The sequence below is a fragment of the Notamacropus eugenii genome, chromosome 6 (genome assembly GCF_028372415.1).
Source record: "Notamacropus eugenii isolate mMacEug1 chromosome 6, mMacEug1.pri_v2, whole genome shotgun sequence".
Lineage (NCBI taxonomy): Eukaryota > Metazoa > Chordata > Mammalia > Diprotodontia > Macropodidae > Notamacropus > Notamacropus eugenii.
This window is the reverse complement of record NC_092877.1, coordinates 295337410-295363375: the sequence shown is the minus strand read 5'-3', so window position 1 is coordinate 295363375 and position 25966 is coordinate 295337410. Positions and strand designations below refer to the sequence as shown.

Sequence of the window (25966 nt, the reverse complement as noted above, 5' to 3'; positions counted from 1 at the left end):
CAGGAGGACCTCAGTTCAAATCTGGCCTCAGACTCTATCTGTGTGATCCTGGGCAAGTCACTTAAAGCTGTTTGTCTCAGTTTCTTCATCTGTAATGTGAGCTGGAGAAGGCCTTTCTCTAATTTTATGGATCATAGACTTTTGGAAATAGACATATTTTTCTTTGTATCAAAATGAGGTTTTTTCTTTTGAACTGGATCATCCTCTGCCTCATCTTACAAAACAGGTTTGCTTTTAGGTAAAAGCTGAGTGAAGCATTCTGGCCATTGACAGGAGAAAGAGTACTAGAAAGAGTACTGGCTGTAGAGGAGAGGAGTCTGGGTTCGAATCTTGCCCTCTGCTATTCCTTCTGTGGCTTTGAGGAAGTGCCAATTTTTCTGAATCTTAGTTTCCTCATTTGTAAATAGAGGGGGTTAGACTGGGTGACTTCCAGTGCACCAGCTCTAGATTTGTGGTCCTATAATTATCCAGAGGAGGGCAATGTTTTAGGGCTGTATGGGACAGACTGTTATGTAAACTCCCTAGGTCTGGAGACTAAGGCTGTGTCTCTGTTTTGTATACACACGGATTATGCCCTGTAAAACTTGGCCAGTTCCATTTGCCATAGTACCTCTTAATAATAACTAATAATAATAACTAAAATTTATGTAGCTAATAAGGTCTACAAAGTGCTTTACATGTAGTAGCTCATTATGCTCTCACAAACCCTGTGAGATTGGCTCAATTATTATCCCCATTTTACAGATGAGGAAGCTGTGGTGCACAGTTAAGTGACTTGCTTAGGGACACACAGCAAGTAGGTGAGGCACGACTCATAGGATCATCCACGTAGATCAGAAGCCATCTCTTCCAACTCTCTCCTTTCCCAAGTGAGAGCAGTGAGGCCCAGAGGACTTACGTGACTTTAGGTCTTTCTGACACCAGGTCCAGCACCCCATTCACTATATAATAATATATATAACAATAATTTTATATACATATATATATATAGAGAGAACTAGGCTTGTTTTCCAAATCTGGCCTTTGAGACTTACTACCTATGTGACTAAGAGCACATAGCTCAACCTTTCAGAGGCCGTTCCCCCAAATGTAAAGGCTCTTTAAGGCAAAGAGTTTCTCTCTCGATCCGTTGACCTGGTGACAGGGCACGTTTTACAAAGTCTTGCTTGGAGATAAAATGAAGCTTGTACTGGCTTATAGACAAGATCAAGACTGGAACAGCACTACTTGAATATTTACAGAGAATATGAATGACGTCATCCCATCATGCTATTTCCTTTGTTTGTTCTTGTAAAATCCAGGAACTGCAACATATAACATTCAGGTCAGTTCTTTCTATAACATTGTACATTCCTTGTTGGTACCAATAGTAGGCAATAAGATTCCTGGAAACTCCACCTCCAGATGTCATTCAATAATACAAAGGTTCCTTCTACAAGGCCAGGAGCTGAGCCTCATCTTCTTGTCAGAGGGTTCTAAAATATCATCTCTCCTAATTACCTCTTGTCCTATTTTGGCTCTTAGAAGACTAATCTCTGTTTTCTCCTAATATTAGAAAGAACATGATACATACACACAATATAGACATTATATACACATACAGATGCATGTGCATATGTATGTATACACATGCACACATACATATATATGTGTGTGTGCATATGTGTATACCTATATGTACATGGTGGAGGGGGCGAGGAAGACAGAGACACAGAGAGAGAGACGAAGTTAGGTGATGCTGTAATGCATAGATTAGGCCTGAAGTCAAGAAGACTCTCATCTTCCTGAGTTCACATCTGACCTCAGATACTTACTGGCTGTGTGACCTCTAGGCAAGTAACTTAATCTTGTTTGCCTCAGTTTCCTCTTATGTAAAAATGAGTTGGAGAAGAAAATGGCAAACTACTCCAGTGTCTCTGACAAGAAAACCCCAAACAGAATCATGAAGAGTTGAACGTGACTGAAAAATGATTAAACAGCAAAAATACATGGACAGACAGACACACACATATATCTATATGCAGACATGTATGTGTGTGTATGTGTGTGTGTGTGTGTGTGTGTGTGTGTGTGTGTGTGTGTGTGTAGTGTCTACTGTATGCTAGGCACTATATTAAGTACCTTGCGAATATTAACTTGTTTGATCTTCAGAACCCAGGGATACAGAACTGTTATCCCCATTTTACAGTTCAGGAAACCAAGGCAAACTGAGGTTAAGTGACTTGCCTAGAGTCACACAGCTGGTAAGTGTCTAAGACCAGATTTAAAGTGAGATCTTCCTGACTCTAGGCCCAGTGCTCTATACCACTTGGCTGCTTCACTTATCCACTCTCCCAACCCCTTGGACAAGTCCCTTAACCCCTCTGAAAGCCTCAGCTTAGTCATTTATGAAGTAAAGGAATTGGACTAGATGACCTTTGACATTCTCTCCAGCTTTAGATCTATGATCCTAAATTCTTTCAAAGACCAAAAGTCCTTCAAATATCCCCAAAAGGCCAAGCTCAGCATTGACTAAAGACCTTAGTCCTTTGATGTTAGTATATGATGGGGCAGCCAACAATCATGAAACTATTTTTATCTGAATAAGTTATAAATTAATTCTTTGACCTTGGTACTCCATGAAACAAAGAAAAAGAAAAAAAGACATTCCCAGTTCTATTTGTTTTTCTGTGTTTGTAATGATGGTAGCAAAGTGGAAGAAAAGGAAGTTAAGAATCGCATAATTTTTACATTGTCTGTTAAGATTAATTTAATTTTTGGTACTCGAGATCTTTGTTTAATGACAGGGAAGACATATTATTGGAGGAATTGAAATGTGTCCAGATTGATATTCTTATGCTAAATGAAACCAGAAGATACAATAAAGTTACCACTAAGTGGAACAATGCCTTACTGATTCTCTTTGGAGAGGTGAGCAAAGGTGTTATAAGAATGCAGCTTCATTGTATGTCCAGAGTCAATAAGCAACTTAATTTTAAAGGATATTTGGTCAGCATTGGACCACAGTCATTTGAGAACTTTACAGTACTCATAATCAGAAAAAGTAAAAGATCATAAAAAGGTAATTGCAGATTATACAGCCAAAAGAAGCGCCATGTTAGAATATAGACTCATTCACAAAACATTACAAAAATAATTTCTTAATTATAAAAAGGTTACAGGACATTTCACTTATCAAGTGGTGAGAAACACTGAAGGGAAAAGATGACTTTGCAGAAAGCTTGATGTGAGACCCAAATTAAGGTAGATTATTCAAAGAACATTTAGATGAAACAGGACTGGAGGTCAACAAACAAATGGAAAATGAATCAGATTTGACAGCATATTTTTTTCTTCACAAATGACAATGAAAGCACTATATTTGGACTTTAACATCAGTCCCTAATGTGCTGAATGAGAAAAAAGAAATGACATTCCAGAAGACAAAGAAAGAGTAGTAGACCCAGAGGAAATCCATGATGGAGGTGACAAAACTTGGAAAGCTTTGAGGGATGGAATTACAAAGGAAAACAATTATATTAAATTATAGTTATTGACATTAAAAAAAAGTTTATGGAATCCAGATTAAGATCCTTGGACCTAGAGGAAGGTCATTAATAAACTGTGGCCCTGATAGAGAAGTTATAGAAAGGTACGGGCAAGAGATGCCATGCAATAAGGAGGCACGGTTATATTGTATTCTGAACCACTGGAAGGAGCACTCATATTGTATGAAATCATGGTTCCACTGAGATGCTGAATTATTGTATGGTCATGCTGGCTGGAATCTTTGAGATCCTCCAGTCCTGGCAAAGCAAATTAAAAAAGAAACAGGAATCACTAACCAATATATAAGTATTCTTGTGGTCTATATATTGTCTTAGAAAGCCACATTAATATTAATTTTATTATTAATATTATAATCTATTCATTGTGTTATAGCAATACAATATTTACATTATATTAATATTATATTTCTATTTATTATGCTATTATTATATTGATACAATATTTAATATTATATTATTACTATTGTATTTTCATTAATTTTGTTAATTTCCCAATTACATTTTAATCTCCTTCTTTTGCCTCCATCTATATCTCCAGTGCTTAGCACAGTGCTTGGCACATGATAGGTGCCCAAAGTCTCAGAACTAATTAACAGGAGAGCTGGTGCACAAACTCAGATAGTGCTATTTCCCATGTTTCTGGCAATCTCTTTAAAATAGTACTGGGGCACGGAAACAATATTTTAGAGACAGACAGATTTCATGAAAGACTTTGTCAGACAGATTCCATGAAAGATGTCTTTTTAAAATAAATTAACATACAGCAATATTGCCTTGGATAGACAAAGAAGGGTCACGCCCAGAAGCAGATCTCTGTCTTTGGCATCCTGGGCAGGATTTTTTACCCCTTCTAACCCTTTCTCCTTTCATTTAGTGTACCTTAGTATCTGTTCTTTCTTCTCTCAGAGCGTGATTTCAGGAAATATCAATATCAGTAATTTACATTTTAGTATGAATTAAATTTAATTTTCTAGCTGATCCTAGAGAAGAGGCTTTGCTTTCCCATGGTTTTATATTCCCAGAGATGGAAATGGGGCAGGGTCAGAGGCATTTGATCACCCCTGGAGGCTGGGGTGGCCACATCCTTTCCTCTTCATCCCCACCCCCTACCAGGCACTTCAAGAGGAAGCCAAATGCAGTTGAGAGGGAAATCAGGGGTCTGATTGTGGGTAGGCATAGAAAATGCAGGGCTGATGATGGCTAGAGTAACTGCATTGTTCTGCTGAGACAGAAAGTTTTGGACGCCAGGAATGACAAATGAGGACTGGGTCAGGATTCCTCATAAATTTCATAACCTCTGTGGTATTTAGGATCCTATTTCTTTCTTTTACTCTTTAATTGATCAACAAGTTCTTATTAAGTGTTTAATATATGCCAAGGAAAAGGCCAAGGACAAACAAAAATGGTCCTGTACTCTAGGGTTTACATTCTAATGGGGTTGACCAAAACATGTACATAAATATAGATGTATAACAGATTGACTCAGACACAGGGGTGGGGAACCTGCAGGCTCAAGGCCACATGTGGCCCTCTAGATCCTCAAGTGCAGCCCTTTGATTAAATCCAAACTTCACAGAACAAATCTTCTTAATAAAAGCATTTGTTCTGTAAAACTGAACTCAGTCAAAAGGCCACATCCAAGGACCTAGAAGGCCACATATGGTTTCGAGGCCACAGGTTTCCCTCCACTCCCTCTCCCCGCCCCAGTCCCAGAGTAACTTTAGATAATTTCACTTATTCACTCCCCCACCCCCTTGAATTAAGTCCTTTCACATAGAAGGTGATACCTGAGCTGAGTCTTGCCAGAAGCAGAGGGTTCCAAAAGGTAGACTGGGGAATCAGAGCAGTCCAGGTAAGGCAGATCAAGATATGGAGTAGACAGATGGAACATGGCATATGAGGAACAGAAAGTTGATCAATATGGCCAGACCACTTATATTTAACTACTTTTCTATTTGTTTGAATTTAGGTTATGGTGGTATGTATATACTTACTTATGTACAGAGTCCTCCATGGGAATTTAAGTTCCTTGAGAGGAGGAAGTTTTAGTTTTAGTCTTTTCTGTTTATATTCCCATTGCCTGGGTGCTTAATAATATGATTATAATTATATATAATAATTATAATAATGATATTAATAAATACTTGTTGGTTGATTGACTGTAGAGCTCATGGTGAGGAGTAATATGTAAGAAAATTTAAAAGGTAGAAAGGAGCCAGGTTGTGAAAAGCTTCAAATACCAAATGGAGGATTTTATTGTCATTATCCAATTGTGTCTGACTCTTCATGAGCCCATTTGGGGTTTTCGTGGCAAAGATACTAGAATGGTTTGCCATTTTCTTGTCTGGCTTATTTTATAGATGAGAAAACTGAGGCAAAAGGGGTTAATCAACTTGCCCAGGGTCACATAGCTAATAGGTGTCTGAGTCTGAATTTGAACTCAGGTTTTCCTGACAACAGGTCCAGCCTTCTACTCATTGCCCCACCTAACTGCCTCCAAGAAAGCTAGTTAAGTTCTGTTTTGTACGTGTTGAATTCAAGATGCCTACCAGACACGTAGTTCGAAATGTCTGTGCATTGCCTGTGGGTTTTGTTCATAGGGTCTAAACCACAAAGGATTAGTCCTATTTATATAAGCTTCAGGAGAATGGAAGTTTCTGAGCAAATCCTACAGACAGCAATTCCTGTCTATGGGTTTTGAAGGAGAGTTGGAAATACCACCTGATCTGGTTACAATCAGTATGGGAAACACTTATGATATTGGATCCCAGGCTTGCCTTATTAGTACAGATTTGAGAAATTTAAGGTTGCTAGGTGGCACAGTGGATAGAGCGCTGAGCCTTAAAATCAGGATCAAACCTTTATCTCCCTGAGTTCAAATCTGGCCTCAGACGCTGACTTAGCTGTGTGACCCTGGGCAAGTCACTTAATCCTGTTGGTTTCAATTTCCTCATCTGTAAAATGAACGGGAGCAGGAAATAGCAAACCACTCCAGTATCTTTGCCAAGAAAACCCCAGATAAGGTCAAACATGACTGAAAAACAAACGAACAACAACATATAGTATTCTTCTATAAAAACCCCCAGCATTTTTTTTTGCAGGTAGAGTGAAGTCTTTTGGGTAGAAGCTGAATTTAACAAGGAATTTCTTCTATCTGTAGGGTTGGGTGGGTGCCCTCCTGCTACACCTGTTATTATTTCCATACTCTTTTCATTTCTCCTTACAATGATTCTTGCAGTTTAGCTAAAGTGACACATCAACCTCTTCTGACCCTTGGGTCAGCCTCTGTCCAGAAAGGATGATCAAGGTTGTGCAGCAGATGGTCAGACAAGACATCAGACTGGATAATCTCTAGTGTCTCAAACCGATGCTAACATGTCACATCTTCCCGCTGAAATACAGGAAATAGAGTGGCAGGGAAAGAGAAGCTAAGAGGAAGACGCCTGGTGAAGTAATTGAAGTAGAAGTGACTTCACCTGGATCCCCCAGCCCATACCTGAACCCTCTGCTTGCAGGTGCCACTTGGCATAAGAACCAGTTCTATCCATTATTTATATCTTTGCCACCACTCCTATTATTTAAGAAGTGGTCTAGAGAGTAGTGTCCAACTCAAATTGAACCAGGGAGCAAAGGCTACATATCAATTAAGAAAACTACCTATTAATGTCATCTGTGTTTTATTGTAGGTTTATTTTCTTTGTCAAATATTTCCCAAGTACATTTCAATCTCATTTGGGTCACCCTCTGGAGTGTTATGAGGGATGTGTTGCATGCAGGGCTCTCTTTGACACCTTTGGCCTAAGTATCATAGAGGGGATCTTTCTTTCTCTTATTGTCATTCATTGGAAAGAATTTTTTTCCTTCAAAGAAGAGGCAGGTTGTTAGAAAAGATTGAATTTTTAAAATTCCATCTTAAAATCAACTAATGCATAAGGATAAAACTCATAGTTAAAATGGGAATTTTTTCACAGTTTAAAATTGATCCTTTTACATGGTTCTCTCTGGCCCTTGGACCATATTATTTTTTCCCTCATGATCTAGTCTTTCAGAATAGATCCATGTATCTATTTCCCATCTCCAAGATGAACTAAAAAGTCATATACCGAGGCAAGCCTATGTAATCTGAGTCATTGTTAGGGTTAAAACTGCTAGCCTCTTTTCACAGCCATAAAAGCCTTTGAAAATTTACTTTCATTAGTTGATCTGAAGATAAATTATATTTTCTACATCAATAGTTTGAGTGAGGATCAAGCCCAGAGATGTTCTAAATGACGAGGGGGAAAAAATCAAGGAGGGAAGTATGTATGTAGTAAAATATATTTATTGGAGAATAAGTAAAAAGAATCTTTAATGTGTACAGTCCCTAGGCTTAGGAAGACTCAGATGTGAGTTGTGAGGTCCTTATTTCAGTAGCAAACTTGCACCTGAGTTCCTCAGGAAAAACAGGAAGAAATCAGAGATGATTCACTTGGCCTCCACCTCCAATCGAGATTTCTCATGAGCATGTGTTTCTTGGGCAGATTTCACAAGCAATTCTCTAACTTAACCTTGGAATTCTTGTTCCTGGTTGTCCTCCACTAAAGCATTTTTAAAGTACGTTTCTGTTTTTGTTTTTGAAATCTCAGTGGCATAAATGACTAAACTACCTTCTCCTTCACTCATTTCCATAGCAACCAGACTGTAAGGTCCATTCAAGTCTATCCACAATGACCATAATTAAAATGATGTAATTTCACCTTAAACTAAAGGACACAGCTGTATAGTAGAAAGCATCAGACTCCTTCTTCATGTCTGGTAGTATTTTGTGTAGCTCTCTCTCTTGTGACCAAAGGTCCCATCTCTGTGCTCCTGGACTGGAATTCCCTGCAGTGGTACTCACTGTGGAACTGTGCTGCTTGGCAATTCATTTAACATCTTTTGGCTTCAGTTTTGTCATCCATCAAGTGGAGAAAATTCCGTCTTTTACTTAACATCTCATATGGGCAGAAGTCATAGGATTTGACATATTGACCTTTAGTTCAAGGGAAGCCCTGGGAGACTTTCAATATATCCAGGCTTTGAACCCAGGTATACTGATTCTAAGACCAGAAGCCCACTGTACCCTTCTGTCTCCAGTCATAGCCATCAACTTGGAATTCCAGTTTATTCAATTCCATTTTCTGGGAGTGCTGAGTACCTTTCTTGTTAGAACAAGTGTCTGTATACTTGCAAGCATACCAGCTGCCCACCTAGCTTGGGTATGTTCTGCCTCCCCATTCTCCTTCTACTTAATCTTCTTTCTGTGCTCCATGTTGATGGCCTGATGACATTGGATTCATTCACTAGGTAGCACCTTTCCTTTGTACAGATCTCCTGGACCTCAGATGTGTCTCTTCCCCTTGTACTGAGAGCGTTTGTATACTTTTCTCTTGGGCAATTGACCTCAGACCGTAATTCCTTGCCTCTACGAAACTTTAATATCCACCAGATCCCTGTCACCTGTCTAGTCACTTGGAACTGGCCTCTTCCTGACTGGTATGTTCTGTTTGTGCCCTAAGACCTATGACAACATTGCAGTCCAAAGACATCTAAAACCCAATTAAGGCAGAGCACAAAACCATTTTGATCAGAATCTTATGATGCAATGCTGCTTCAAAAGACAACAGAAAACGGAACAAAATATTGAAAGCCCCTAATAAGACATTAGTGATTTTGATGCAAATAGACCCTGTTTGGGATAAGAAAAAAATATGATCTGGTGGGCCACTGATGGTGGAAAAAACAATATTCCCTTTGGCTTATGAGACAAATATTTAACTGATTAGTTGATGCTGAATTTTGGGGGGAAGATTTCTAATTATATTAGAGACATGAGCAAACATTGTCAGGTTTTTGTTTTAAAATGTGTAGTCAAGCCTTACTTTAATCTGATGGGACAGTCATTTGAAGGGTCTCTTTTCTAGTTCATTGTTGAAAAGAAAAAAAAATCAATACTTCCTGTTATAAAAAATAGGAAATTTAACATACAGTGATGCAAACGGGTGGTGCAATGAATAGACCTCTGGAATAGAATCAGGAAGACCTGAATTCAAATCTAGCCTCTGATAATTACTATCTATATGATGCTGGGCAAGTCACTTACCCTTTCTCCACCTCAGTTTCTTTGTCTGTAAAATGGGGATAATAGTAGCATTTACATCACAGAGTTGTAAAGAAAAAATGAGATAAAAATTTGTAAAGTGCTTTGCAAACCTTAAGGCTCTATAAAAGTGATAGCTATTATTATTATCCAGTGTTATTCATCAACGAATCCTTTTTGGTCATGTCCTAACATATCACAGCATCCCCATATGATGGAATTTTAAGATTTTATTACTAAAATTTTTTTAAAGGCAACTAACAAGACATTGCAGAAAAGCAATGGACATCTTGAATGTTGCTCTCTAGTTAGCCCCAAAATTTGGAATACTCTGCCCTCAGTGACCCACCTTCTAGTATGAAAGTCCCATGTCTTTAAGTGGAAAGTAAAAAATTTAATTCCTTCCCTTGAGAGACTCTTCTATAATGAGAAAATACCTTCTCATCTCCATTCTGAAATTTTGGATTTTATGTGTTTTGGCTAGACAAAATAATAATTCTCTCATTTTTCCTTTTCTATTTTTGAAAAGAATAGCTCTGGGACAGCTAGATGACACAGTGGAAAGAAAAATGGCCCTGGGGTCCAGAAGACCTGAGTTCAAATCTGGCCTCAGATGCTTACTAGCTGTGGATACCTACTAGCCCTGGATAAGTCACTTAACTCCAATTGCCTCCAAAATTTTTTCTTTAAAAGGGATGGTTCTCAGTTCTTCAGTACTTTAGCAATCTACCATAGACTCTATGTGTGCTTGCTTGTTGACCATTTCCTTATAGATTGAGCCTTTGGTGCTCCTCATCAATGTTAGCTTAGTGCCTTTTTCTCAACTTTCTATTTTTTTTTTTTTTTGTCTAGCAAAATACCCCAAACTGAGCTCAGTACTAGGATGCTTCTTCAGTTGCAGCTCAGAATCTTCCTGCTTTGGTCCCTATCACTGTATGAACTCCTCTGAAGTTCTTTGTCAAGCAGCCCCTCATGTCTTTTACTGTTTTCATGATTTTCCTTCTCTGAATGTTTACTCTAGCTTCCTTCTCCTTCCTCCCCTTAGATTTAACCTTGCTATTTTTTAATCTGACTTTATCTGCCCTTTGTGAACACTTGCTTTATTCTAATCTTTGGTTGTTTTTCCTAACTTCAATTTATTATCATCAGTTTATTTCATTCTCTTCCAAATCAGTTTTTAATTTGTCCAAAAGCTCTTCTTTCTTCCTTCCATGCTCCAACAAATTCCATCCATGTCACCCTCCAACTGACTATTCATTTTGTTGAGATCCCTTCACTGGGATTCTCTCAATTTCTATCATTCTCTTATTCAAGTCAATCTGAAATTGACTTACAGAAAAATGTTACATGACTCTCAATAGCATGTGTTCCTAAGACAAGTAGTATCTATTGGTTATTTCTACAAAGACTAAGAGATATGAGTATTAAATGTCGACAATCAACATTTTCCCAAGAGGCTTGGTGATTGGGTCTTTAATCTCCTTGGGGAAAAAAAGCCCATCTCAAATTCCAGTGGAGGTACCTCTGCTCAGTACATTTACTCATCCCTATCAATTTCTTCCCTTTCCCTCTTCTAACCCATAGGCATCTGGGTGGCCCCAAATTAATGAAGAGGCAAGTGAATGAAATGGAAAATTTGGATATCAGTAGGGAAGGCTGACATGCATTCCAGGGGGCCTGATTGTGGAGAATAACTTGGTTGTTCAGAGAGAATTGTAAATATAAATACAGCACAGTAGGTAGTCTGTCTGGAATAAATCTCAGTCTCCTCTACTGATATTTAAAATCTCCCAAAGGTTACCCTACTTGCTGCTTGTGAGGTCTTCATGACTCCCCCTGCCCCAGTTATTCTCATTTCCTTCCCTTTATTAAAGACAGATTTTAAACCATCAGTCATGTGGAGGGGGGAGCATTATCAATTTCATCTTTAAAAAATATTTTTGTACTTGATTTTATTCTCTCTTTCTTAAGAAGAGACTTTTGAAAGACTCTCTGCCAGCAGGAATTTGTACATCCCTGACCCCTTTTCAGCAAGCTTTCGCTGGTATATCGTATTATATCTCAGTCTCTTATCCCTAGACCAGCATAGATTTTTTAATTCCTATACTCAGTAAGTTATAACATCACTCTGGCTTTTATGCTTGACAGAATCTCTTTTTCCAGATGTAGAGAGAAAACATGTTAATAGAGAGCTGGCCCCAGAGTCAGAAGTAATAATAATGGCTAACATTTATAAGACTACTTCCTTGCCAGATACTTTAGAGAGATTAACTCATTTGATGTCATCCTCATAACAACCCTGTGAGGAATTATTATCATCTCCATTTTACAAATTAAGAACCTGAGTCTAGGTTAAGTGACTTACTTGTCCAGGTTACACTGTATTTGAGGCAAGATTCAAACTCAGGTCTTCTAACTACAAATCTGGTGTGCTATCCCATAAGGTCACCTAGCTATGTGACGACAGGGCAATTTGCTAAGGTTATGAATTTCAGAGAAGGTTTTGATCTGCATTAGTAGAGAATTTCCTCATTGGGAAGTACCTACATTGATAATATCAAAGCCCTTGGCACAATGCCTGGCACATAGTTAGCACTACATTATTAGCTAATAGTTAATGTAGTTATGTTATAGAATATATAATACACAGCCAATTTAACAACTATAATTTAGTATTATTACTTATGTACTGGTAGTGTCAGAACCAGCGTTAAAACCTATTGACTTTTAACTCCAAGTCCAATGCTCTTTTGACATAATGAAAATGAATACTAAAGAATGATTTGTATTTTTAAACATTTATTAAGCACTTACTGTGTGCTAGGCACTGTGCTATTTTAAACATTTACATAGTATCTCTGAGTTGATGCTCTTTAATAAGACCAGTTTTTCTCTTTAAACTGTCTCTTCTTACTACATGGTTAGACCCTCATGCTTAAGAGGGAGTCTTCTCAAAGCATTTTTGTGGAAACTTACTCTCAGTGTAGCTATGCCCAACAGGGATAGGCCTGCTTGCCCTTGGTAGCCAGAACAGCCCAGGAGCCTGTGTTTATTCTCTGCTCTGATGCCCAGAGGGACCTATAAATTATTCCAGAATGAACTAGAGATCAGATTCTAAGGAGTCACATGGAGTCTTTAACAAAGGTGACATTGAGGTGAGTGATCTCCTCAAGCCCAGACCTAATACTGTATTAAGTGAGACATATTAACTCTTTCAGGACACCAAGGCATGATCCAGTGAAGGAGCAGTATTTTCATTAACATTAAGATTTCAAATAGAGGGCCAGTATTTTTGGTCTTACTCTGATTTTTTTCTGGCTAAGACCACCCCTACCTTGACACCCAGACCCATGTTATAGCAGGGACATGGCCATACTGTTCACAGCTCCTCAGAACCACAGAATTTGAGAGCTGAAAGGTACAAGGTTCATTTAGTCCAAAACACATCTGAACACACACACTCCAGCACTGGTGTCCTTTCTAAAATGTAGGTTTTAGAAATGAGGACAGAATGTGAAAATATGTATAATAGGAATGCATAAGTAGAGACTATATATCAGATTGCATGCCATCTTGGGAAGGGAGGAGAAGAAAGAGGGGAGAAAATTTGAAACTCAAAATCTTATAGAAGTGAATGTTGACAACAAAAATTTAATTAATTAATTTAAAATTTCAAAAAAAAAAGTGAGCACAGAGTCTGAGCAGTTCTGTCACCTCCTTTTGGGACCAAATAATGAAGATTTCAGAACAGAGAGGAGGTGATCAGCCAAGACAAGGATCTCCATGTTTGCTAGTGTGTGGGTACTGATTCTAGTCTAAGGCCAGGTTGCTTGTCTGCCTCATGTCTGCGTTAAAATTTTGAGCTCAGGGCTAGGGATACAGCCACAGTGTGGAGGGACAATTGGATTCAGTAAGGACATCTTTTGTAGAAAAAGGGCTGGGTAAAGTGTGTATATGTTTATATATACATGTATACTTAGAAACAGAAAGAGAGAAAGCAAAAGAAAGAGAGAAAAGAAAAATAGGGAGAAAGGGAAAGAGGGAGAAGAAGAGGGACAGACAGGGACAGAGATAGAGACAAAGACACATGGAGAGAGACAGAAACAGAAGAAGGAGAGAGAAAAGACAGAGACAGACATAGAGAGAGACAGACAGAGACAGAGGGAGAGAGAATGTATAGGTAGTAAAACAAGAATTTTCTTATAGATTTCAATAAGAACAAGGTAATTTCTTCTCCCACCCAGCCCTCTGTGATTGGGTTTTCTTGGGTTTATTCTGGAAGTTGCAGGTTACACAGAATTGTTGAGGTACCTAGCACACAAAGTGGAGAGAACCCTGGACCTGGAGTTCAAACTCTGGACATGAGTTCAGATCTATCTTCAAAGACTTACTAGCTGTGTGACCCTGAGCAAGTCACTGAACCTCTGTCTGCCTCAGTTTTCTCTTACATAAAATAGGAAAAAGGCAGCTAAGTAGTAAAGTGGACAGAGTGCTGGGTCTAAAGTCAAGAAGACTCACTTTTGTGAGTTCAAATCCAGCCTCAGACACTTACTGTGTGACTCTGGGCAAGTCACTTAATCCTGTTTGCCTTATTTTCCCCATCTGCAAAATGAGCTGGAGAAGGAAATAGCAAACCATTCCAATCTCTTTGCCAAGAAAACCCCAAATAGGGTCACAAAGAGTCTGACAAAGTGGCAATGATAATCATCCGCCTCCCAGGGTTGTTATAAAGATAAAAGGAGCTATTTGGAGAGCTCTTTGGAAGCCTTCAAGTCCTATATGCTAGTTAGGGATGGAACGAGCATTCACATTCGTTTACATATAAATATATATTATATCCATAATATCACGTTATTACTATGTCCCAAGCGCTAAGCTCAGGGCTTTGTGGAGGGTGGATGCGCTGTTAGTGTTGTTGTCATTTTTATAATTATTGCAAAAGCCTACAGGTTGTTTACATACAGCTCATGTCTTGTCCAAAACATTCAAAAGAAAGTTTGTCATTGAAAGTAAAAAAAGAAGAAAATGGGATAGAAAAAGAAATGGGCAGGAGAAGAGACAGAGTGGCATAGTATCTAGAGTGATGTGCTTGGAAAGGACAGACATAGAAAAGTTGATTTATTTCGCTGCATAATCATTGTACCTTGGTTTTCTTTTTAAGTCTAAAAATTGGTTTATAACCTTTTAGTGAGTAATCATTGCCTAGTGTAATTCTGTTCCTCATGTTGCTTAAAGGTAAACAGAGCAGCCATATATTCACCAGTGGCATATGGATACACATTTATCTCTCGAGATTTGTGATCCTACATGCATTGTCACTATGTCTCCCAAAGTCTACTTTTGTGGGATTTTTTTAGAGTGCTGCAGTGCTAACGATACTAATGGTATGGGATATCAACCCAATGAAGAGCCTTAGGCAAAAGGGGAGTGCGTGGACAGGTGAACTGCCATGAGTAAGTCATGTCATGTGGTAAGACTTGCATCTTCCCAATTTTAAGGCATATTCATAAGTATTCCATGCATCCTAATCTTGCAAGAAAGCCAGTTTAGTAATAAATGATTTTTTGGGAGGTTCTCACATCCCCTCAAATTTATCAATTTATTTGTTTTCAGTTTTCAACATTCACTTTCATGAGTTTTAAATTTTCTCCTCCTCCCTCACCAAAACAGCATGCAATCTTATATTGTCTCTATACATACATTCCTGTTAAACACACTTACACATGTGTTGAAGTTGCAGAAGTCATGTTGCAGAAGAATTATAACAACTTTAACATATATAACACGTATTATGCCATAATAAAATATAAAATAACATGTAATTATAACATGAGAAAAACAAAACAAAACACAACAAAAAATAACAAGAAAGAAAAGTCTGCTTCATTCTGCATTTTAACTCCATAGTTCTTTCTCTGGATGTGGATGGCATTTTGCATCATGAGGCCTTTGGGAATGTTTTAGGTCCTTGCATTGCTGAGAATGGCTAAGTCTATCAAAATCAGTCCTCACACACTGTCACTATGTGTAGGTGTTACTGCGTACAATGTTCTCCTGGTTCTGCTCTTTTCACTCAGCATCAGTTCATATAAGTCTTTTCAGGTTTTCCCAAAGTCTGCCTACTCATCATTTCTTATAGCATAATAGTATTCTATTACATTCATATGCCACAACTTATTCAGCCATTCCCCAGTTTCCAGTTCTTGGCCACCACAAAAAGAGCTGCTCCAAATATTTTTGTACATGTGGGACCTTTTCCCATTTTTATGATCTCTTTGGGATACAACCCTAAAAGCAGTATTGCTGGGTCAAAAGGTTATGTGCATTTTCATAACCCTTTGGGCATAGTTCCAAATTGCTCTCCAGAATGGTTGGATTAGCTCACAGCTTCATTAACAAGGAATTAGTGTTACTGCTTTCCCACATCTTCTCCAACATTTCTCATTTTCCTGTTTTGTCATGTTAGCCAATCTGATAGGGGTGATGTGGTATCTCAGAGTTGTCTTGAGTTGTATCTCTCTAATCCATAGGGATTTAGAGCACTTTTTCAAATGGCTATAGATAGATTTAATTTCCTCCTCTGAAAACTGCTTGTTCATATCCTTTCATCATTTATCAATTAGGGAATGACTTGTATTCTTGTAAATTTGACTCAGTTCTTTATATATTTTAGAAATGAGGCCTTTATCAGTGACACTAGTTATAAAAATAATTTCCCAGTTTTCTGCTTTCCTCCTAATCTTGGTTGCCTTGACTTTGTGCAAAAATTTGTCAATTTAATATAATCAAAATTATCCATTTTGCATTTCATAATGTTCTCTATTTCTTGCTTGGTCACAAATTCCTCCAGTCTCCATAAATCTGACAGATAAACTATTCCCTGCTCCCCTAATTTGTTTATAGTATTATCTTTTATGCTTAGGTCATGTATTCATGTAATAATTGATTTTTAAATAATACTGACACAATTTTTTTAAAACTTCACATAATGGTCGCACCTCACTTTTTGCAAAAATTTGGCATAAAATCTGAGATGATTATGTAGTGAAATGTGATAGGTTCAAATCCTCCCTCAAATACTCTACTAGCTATGTGTCCCTGAGCAAGTCATTTAACTTTTCTGAGTCTTTAATTTCCTAAACTGTAAAATAAGGAGACTGGATAAGACATCTAAGTTTCCTTCAAACTCTAAATCTGTGATTCTATGAAAGGGAAAAAAAAATAGAGAAAATAGAAAACTAGGGAGGGAAATGAGGGATATAGGTATAAAGGGGTTAAGTAAATTCTACACATGACTTTCTCCAGTAAGGGACTCCCGGGTTACACCCACATCCCCCAAGATTACATCAAAATTTTCCAAGAGTCAATTCCTCTCCCCCTTCCCTTTTCCCCTGGGGGCTTCTCTCCAATTTACTCTGAATGGATTTCTGTCCTAATAAGAGGCAATAGGGAGGAACAGAGTATTTACTGGATGTTGGACTTCATTCCAAAGTTCAGAGTAATGGATTTAACCCTGAGATATAGTCCTCTTGAATGAAGGCAAAAATGTTATCAGAGCAAGAAAACATTTGTGGTTCTAGCATTAGCTGTAGTCAAAAATAAATTAGATTAACATGTGGAAAGAATTGAAATCAGGGTCAATCATCTTGAAGTGAGAACAGGTAGAGGGCTAATTGGCCCATAAAGTGCATATATTTGTAATGTTCTTGCCATTTGATGAGTCCACCCTTTCTTTTCACTTCTCATTTTCCCTCCTTTTTTCTTTTCTCTTCCCTGTATTTGGCCAAGGATTGGATGCAATATCAAAAGACAAGGAAATAAACTTTTCTGGGGGGTGACCCCCTAGCCCCGCAAATGTACCCTCAGGATAAATCCTAACTACCCAAATTCAAGTGTATGAGTAGAATGGGACATACATGCAAGTCAAGGATTTGGATTCAGAAGACCTGCATGATCTTGAATGAGTTATTTCCTTTTTGGGGGGCTTAGTTCCCTCAAATATAGAAGGAAGGAGTTGGGCTAGACAATCCTTTAAGCCCCTCCTAGCTCTTAATGTTATGATAAGAAAGATTATGACAAAGTCTTCTCCATTAAAGATTATGGGTTTATGTTGGACCTTGTCTTTGTTCAGTAGTCTCAGTCATAATCAACTCTTCATGGCCCCATTTTGGAGGGTTTTCTTAGCAAAGAGGCTAGACTGGTTTGCCATTTCTTTTTCCAACTCATTTTACGGATGAGGAAACTGAGGCAAACAGGATTAAATGAGGCTAAAGTTGAACTCAGATCTTCCAGACTCCAGGAGAGTTGCTCTATGCACTGCTCCACCCAGTTGCCCTGTGTTTATCCTTTGTTTTCAGAGAGGACCATGACAGGGAAATGATGACATGACTTGCAGTTGACTTTGATTTGAGGGAGGAAGGGCTGTGCAAAGTCATCAGCTTCACTTTCCCCTCTGAAGCCATCTGGGTCCAGTGGCCACATATTCATCAGGATGACTGGAGATGGCTCAGGAAGCAATGGGAGACCCTGACCCTTTTAGGCTAAGGCTTTTTCAGGTTTTCACTTTGAGTGAGGTAAGGTTCATTCAATGCATAGGTCTGTTTAAGAAATGAGTCAAGTGATGGCTCCTTTAATTAGATAAAAAGAAAAGAAATCAAAGAGGGAGGGGAAGACCCTCAGGGTTACTGGTCAAAAGAGAAACAATTACTGTCGACATTCACTCAGAGCCAGGAGGGCTCCAAAACAGCCATTAAGTAGAGTTTGGGCAGGGATCTGTTGTCCAATCTATGAGCTTTAGAGTGAAATGGGTTGGAGGAAGGAAGGAAGGAAGGAAGGAAGGAAGGAAGGAAGGAAGGAAGGAAGGAAGGAAGGAAGGAAGGAAGGAAGGAAGGAAACCCCAAGTTAACTGGGCAACTTCCAACTGTGTCCCCTCCCAGTTCGATTTTTTTTTTCATAAAAGGGGCCATCCCTTGACTCACTTCTTAAAGAGGCCTATTCACTGAATGAGCCTTACCTCACTGGGCAATTTCCAGTTGTCCTCCTGAATATCTGACCATTGGACTCAGATGGCTCTGGAGGAAAAAGTGAGGCTGGTGACCTTGCACAGCTTTCCCACACTCAAATCAAAGTCAACTGCAAGTCATGTCATCATTTCCCTGATGTCATGGTCATCTTGAAATTGAAAAGACAAACACAACCTATGAGTAGTCCAAGCTGCCTGAATGGGGACCCAGCTAGTTACCCAACTTGGGTAACTCAACTTGTCCTCTCCCTCTCCCTCTCCACCTAGTTGCCCTAAATTGGAGCAGGACAGATTAAAGTCAGACATAAGAAAGAACACTGTTACTGCAAGAGATACTATATCTGAAATGTGCTGTCAAAGAACTAGTAGGGTGTCTAGGTGGACCCTGGCCAGGAGGACCTCAGACACTTATTAGCTGTGTGACTCTGGGCAAATCACTTAACCCTGATTTAGCCTCTAAAAAAGAAAAAAGGAAAGAAAGAAAAAAAGATAGCTAGGGAATCTTTTTCTCAAAGAACTTTATGAACAGTACTTTCTGTATCGTCATGTGTCTGATGCAGACACGGGCCAGAATTTCAGCTTTGAGTTTGACATCTGGTGTGGGGTGTTGAAGACCTCTTCCAACTCCATGATCTGGTTGGTTTGATCTTCTCTTTTGAAGCAGTTGTGGTACTTGAGGGAGGGAGGACAGTACGCTGAAGAGAATGATGGATATGGAGAGGTCAGAAGATCTTGGTTCAGATCCTTACTCTATTGTGTTTCACCTGAATTGGGCAAATGGCTTCATTTCTCCAGACCTGAGTTTCCTCATCTGTAAAATGAAACATTGGCTAAGATGACCGTAAAGATCTCTTCTGGCTTGAAATCTATGACTTATTTCTTGAACATGAGCCACTAGATTTGGAGGAGTGTGACCAGACTAAAGATATCAGGGGAACAATATTCACATATGGAAGTATCTTAATTTACATTAAGGGGCAGCTAGGTTGACCCAATGAATACAGAGTTGGGCCTCAGTCAGGGAGGCCTGAGTTCAAATCTGGTTTCAGATGCTTATTAGCTGTAAGACCCTAGGCAAGTAACATTACCTGCCTCAGTTTCCTCATTTGTCAAATGGGGACAATAATAATAATACCTACTTCCCAGGGTTGTTGTGATGATCAAATGAGATAATTATAAAGTGCTTAGCACAGTTCTTGGAACATAAAGCGTTAAATAAACATTATTATTGTTTTTGTTATTACATGAATCTGCATGATACTTTTAAAAAGCTCTAACTACAAGTTTGTGAAAGGAAAGAAAGTAAATGAATCAGCACAGCTTTTTAAAATGCCACTTCACCATCAAAGGTCATGGAGAGAGCTGAGTTCAGTCCTGATGGGATTAGCCAATGTTGCCTGGTTTCCCTTGGAAATCTTTTTGTGTGACACTATGTTCTCACTTTCATTTTAGGAACTTAGCTGATCGTTCTTAGATCCATAGATTTCTAGTACATTTCACAATGACAACCATAATGAAAACCACATGTTCTAGATATTCTCAAGCAATCAGCTGGTGAGGCCTTGAAACACTAGTTTTACGGGACCCAGCACATCTGGCAACCAGCAGTGGAGAGGATGATTAGCCAGGTCCCTGTTCCAGAGGGCAGGCCCATTTATTATGGTTACCTGTCCAGTTCCACCGCCAATCTCAGCTGTAATCAAAGAGCCCATGCTTCTCTGCCCTCCAAAAGAGCAGACTTTCCCCACCCCAAGCTTTTTTTCAGTCCAAGTCCTTAAACTGCTCTTTTTGTGAGCAGCTGAAATATATTTCATTGCCAGAACAGACTAACCTCATGATAGGTTGAAAAAAGACTTTCTGCCTTGAACTGATGGGTATCTCGAGAAAAGAACACCTCCTTTCCCTTGACCTTTTCTGAAACTTGTTACTGACTGGGACATTTAGGAAACAGCTTTAAAAACAAAATAAGAAAAGGTTAGGCGATGGATTTCTAAATTTTGCTATTGGTAGACAAAAATTAGTTTGTAATTTGGAAAAAAAATCAAGTGTCTAAGTTGATAACAATGTCTGTCCCTTTACTACCCATCTTATTTCTATCCAGCGTTAACACTACCCCACTCTGTGATACAGTCTAGCCCTCCACAGAATCCTTCTCCAGCAGATATCAGTGTCATACAAGGTACCATCTCCAAGCCCTTATTGAGTTGACCCTCCATGGAGTCCTAGATGGATTCCTAGAATCTACAGTGTAAAAGTATATGGTGAGGGAGAGAATAATTGTTTAGATTGAATTCTCTATGTCATTGTCCTGAGACCCTCACCAGGATACAGCACAAGAGGACTCAGACTAGAACACAATTGTTGTTTACCCTTCATTTTTGAAGAGGACCAATGACATCACAGGGTGATGTCTTGACTTGTGTGTGATTTGGATGTAAGTGAGCCAAAACTGCATAAAGTCATCAGCCTTACTCTCTCCTCCAGAGACATTAAAGTCCAGTGACAGGACAAAAGTTAAGACAACTGGTAATGGCCTGGGATAAAGTGGATGACCTTGGCATCTTCAATGTCTGACCAAACTCTAAGCACTCCACAGTGCCTGCTTCAACTGCCTTCATGGCTGTTGTGACAAATTGTTCTCATCTGCCCATTTTGCCATGAGAAGTCTTCACATGCTTAGGGTAGACACCCCTCTAAATCACCAATATGTTTGAAACTCATTAGTTGTTCTCAACATGGTTTAGTTTATCTGTCCAGATGGTAACTCTGCACATGCTACAGCTTCTTGGAGCTACAGATGAAAGTTGAATACAAGGCAGATGTCAAAGGTAGATAAGTAGCCCTGGAAAAAGTTTGGCAAGTCATCACGCCAGAGATGCTAGTTCTCCTTGAACACTCCAAACACCTCCTGAAACACAGTAAGCATTTAATAAATGCTCTATCTACCTATCTACTATTTCCTTGTCTACCTTACAACCTAGATATTTCCTTCCTAATCTCTTAGTAGTTTTAGTTTTGTTTTTAAATCATTCCTACTTCCAATTCTTTCCATCCCCGTCTCAATTTAATTTTTTCTTTTTTTTGTTAATTTATTTGTTTTCAGTTTTCAACAATCACTTCCATAAGTTTTCAGTTCTCTCCCCCTTCCCTTCCTAAAACAGCACACAATCTTATATGGGTTTTACACATACATTCTTATTAAACACATTTTCACATTAGTCATGTTGAGTAGAAGAATTAAAATGAATGGGAAAAACCTTGAGAAAAACCAAACCAAAACAAAACATAACACAAGAAAAAATAGTCTGCTTCATTCTGCATTGCAGTTCCATAGTTCTTTCTCTGTATGTGCATGGCATTTTGCATTGAGTCCTTTGGAAATGTTTTAGGTCCTTGCATTGCTGTGAAGGGCTAAGTCTATCAGAAACAGTCCTTGCACACTGTGGTTGTTACTGTGTACATTGTTCTCCTGGTTCTGCTCCTTTCACTCAGCATCAGATCATGTAAGTCTTTCCAGGCCTCTCTGAAGTCTTCCTGTTCATCATTTCTTATAGCGCAATAGTATTCTATTACATTCATATACCATAAATTATTTAGCCATTCCCCAATTGATGGGCATCCTCTTGATTTCCAGTTTTTGGCCACCAAAAAAGAGCTGGTATAAATATTTTTGTACATGTGGGTCCTTTTCCCATTTTTATGATCTCTTTGGAATACAGCCCTAGAAGCGATATTTCTGGATCAAAGGGGAGGCACATTTTCGTAGCTCTTTGGGCATAGTTCCAAATTGCTCTCCAGAATGGTTGGATCAGCTCACAGCTCCACCAACCATGAATTAGTGTTCCAGCTCTCCCACATCTTCTCCAACATTTGTCATCTTCCAGTTTTGTCATTATAGCCAATCTGATAGGTGTGATGTGGTACCTCAGAGTTGTTTTGATTTGCATCTCTCTAATCAATAGTGATTTAGAGCATTCTTCATATGACTATAGATAACTTTAATTTCTTCCTCTTTAATTTTAATTTTTTGACTGGATCTATGATTTCATTGGTTTAGGGAATTCTCAGCGAGGAGATTTTCTTTACCAAGTAGACTGATACCTGTTCTGTGATTTATAATCTTGGGTGTGATTGGCAGGACTTAATTGAACCATCCTGACACCAAGGTCACCTTTCTCTTCATTACACCATACTACCTCTTACCCCCTGATTTTGAATGTACGATCCTATGGTGGTATCTTTGGGCTTCCAAGACAATGAAAATGTTCTTAGTTAGGTTAGATGGGAGCCAGGAAATCCGGGCCTCGCATGGTCTTTAAAAAATACTTTAGTAACTAGAAACAAAGTAGATAACTATCAACTAGGAAATGGCTAAACAAATTATGGCGCATGAACGCAATGGAACATGCCTCTACTGTAAGAAACAGGGACTGTGGAGAATACAGTGATGCGAGCAAAGGCTTATGTGGCTTAGTGGGATGTAAAGGCTGGGCTGAGAAAAGCTCCAAAGCTTAGAAAGCTCTTTGTTCATCAAGCCTCCAACTGTATACAATCACAATGCACAATGAGACAATGTACTTGCACTATCATAAAAAGGGGGGGGGCAAGCTGCTAATCTTTGAGGAATTTTTGAAAACACCCCTCTGGCTGTGAAGCAGAGATCTGGGATGGCCCGCTTCTGAGCAGCTGTCAGAGGAAACAGCGAGGAATCGACTCACAGAAACCCATTTACAGGCATGGGTTGGGGGGGTTCAGGGGAAAATCAGGGAAGTTCTTTGCAAAATATTTAAAAAGGTACAAAGGCACAGTAATAATCATAGAAAAAGGTGGCATAAGCCATCACTTATATACATAACCTGTATGGACACAGCAGACACACTCTGTAAGGAAGCAAGACGTTCTGTAACATCTGGAGAGTGGGCCAATGCTAATACCTAGAGGACCTCCCTCTGTGAGTTTGTGCATCCCCTTGTTCTGGATGCATATTTCTTAGGCAGAGAGGAGGGAGGAGTCATGACCCTCCTATGTCCCCACTGAGAGCTCAGCCTTCACCAAGGAGAAGCACCATCTCCAGATTGGGGAAAACTTTGTACATCGGCTCAGAGAGACCCAGAGCAATATCATTCAGATGCTGAATCAATATTCTAGAGCTCCTTTCTCTCTCTCTCTCTCTCTCTCTCTCTCTCTCTCTCTCTCTCTCTCTCTCTCTCTCTCTCTCTCTCTCTCTCCTTCTCCCTCTGTCTCTTTGTCTCTGTCCCTCTGTCTTTGTCTCTCTCTGTCTCTCTGTCTCTGTCTCTGTCTCTCTCTCTCTCTCACACACACACACACACATGCACAGATCATGGCAACAAGATAACACATTACTGTCCTCCATTGCAGGAGATGGAGGCAAGGATTTTGCTATTCAGCCTTACACCTTGTGTAAACACACAGAGGGATAGCCTCTAGTTACTAACAATAGCCCACTCTCCAGATATTACATAATGTCCTGCTTCCTGAAGCTCTGCTGGCTAAGGAAACTTTTTCACCTGCTGCTACCATTTTCCTGAAAATCCAGCCTTGTCTTCCATCATCCATCCACCTAAGTTCTGCTGCTTGCTCCCTGTGTGAGCAATTCAGTGCAGTCCAAGAAGCATTGAAATGCCTACTATGTTTAAAGCACTGGGGATACCTTTGGACAAGTCTCTTCATTTCATATCTCTGGGTTTGTTTTGTCAGCCATGCAATGTGAAAGGATTTGATTGAACATCCTCTAGAGTCCTCTCCAGCTCTAAGCTGATATGCCTGTGGACTGGTCTATTAGATTCTGATTAAGCATGTATTATGTGCCAAAATAGACAGAAAATTACAAAATAGATATGATGTGACATAAATAGAAAATTGCTCCAAGGTGATGGGAGGGAGTAGTAGAGCTGGGATGAGAACGGAAATCAGAAAGACCTCACGTAAAGGGTGACCCTTGAGTTAAATGTCAAAGGACACTAGAGATTCTACACTGTGTCAGTGAGGAGAGGGTTCATCCCAGGCTTAGGGAACATCTGGTGCAAAGGCCAGAAGGTGGGAGAAAATATCTTAAAATTAAGTATACAACGGATAGAGCGCTGGGTCTTGCAGTCAATAAGGTCACAATTAATATCTTGCCTCAGACATTTACCTGTGTGGCCTGAGACAAGTCACTTAACTTTTCTCAGCCTTGATTTCCACATCTGTAAAATGAGAATAATGACAGCACCTTCAATCTAAGGAACAAGAGATACTATGTCAAGTGCTTTATAGACCTCAAAGCATTAGGTCAATTTGAGCAGTTATTAAGTACCCGACCTCTACTGAAGGACACTTGATCTGTCTTGTCCTAGACTGCTTAACCACAAATGTTTCTTCCCTTCTTCTACTTCCATTTTGTCCAGAATACCTGGATCCCTTGCTTCTCTCCCTCCTGACGCTAGGCCTTCCTTTACCCCATTCTCTTATCCACGAACGCCTTACATAGTGTAGCATACTATGGAAAATGATATGTACAAATCACCTGACCTTTTTTGTTCAGCTTCTGGGTGTCATGGAGTGTTACTCTTTAGGACTGCCTAATCTTCATGACTAGGGTTCTTTTCTTCATCGTACAGAAATTCAGCATCCAATCTTAATCCTCTCTATGGGATTAAAGAAAAGGGCTGGCTCATCCCAAAGGACAATCAGATATAGCCACTAATAGAGGGAGTAGCCTGTAAATTGGGAGGGTTGGTGGAGAGCAGAAGCAGTTATTGTCTCTTAACCATGGACACTATGCCCAGTAAGCTGCTATCATGGCAACTATCTGGCTCTGATGACCTCACCCCTGGACCATTGTGATACCTACCTAACCTGTCTCCCTTTCTCTATGGTCTCCACCTTCCAGTTTGATGACAAGATGAGTGAAGATGACAAAGATGGGATCTTATAACTGTGATCTTATAACTCCCCCAACTCAAAAACCTTCAGTGATGCCTCATTACTTGCCATAATAAACCCAAACTTGTCTTAACCTCACATTGAGGACCCTCTAAAATTTAATTCAACAAACATTTGTTAAGTCCCTGTTATGTGAGAGATCCTAACTAAAAAGCTAGATTGGGCCTAACTTCTTTTTCCAGGCTTACCATCCTCTGTACCAACATGGCACTCTCCTGTCAGTCTACACTTACTGGTCCTGCTAGAGACTCACACCCATTCCCGCTACTTGAATGCCTTCTTGACCACCCCATGGAGAAGTAAAGTAACGATCAGGGTCACACAGCTAGCAAA

The 25966-nt window shown here is 39.3% G+C and overlaps 1 long non-coding RNA gene across 1 annotated transcript; it reads right to left on the bottom strand.

Moving 5' to 3' along the window:
• Nucleotides 1–19191: 19191 nt before the first annotated feature.
• On the bottom strand, nucleotides 19192–25478 carry LOC140509561 (uncharacterized). Its single transcript, XR_011968819.1, has 3 exons — nucleotides 25220–25478; nucleotides 20520–20639; nucleotides 19192–19499 (listed from the first exon to the last, which is right to left on the bottom strand). It is a non-coding gene; the product is annotated as an uncharacterized lncRNA (long non-coding RNA).
• Nucleotides 25479–25966: the final 488 nt, after the last annotated feature.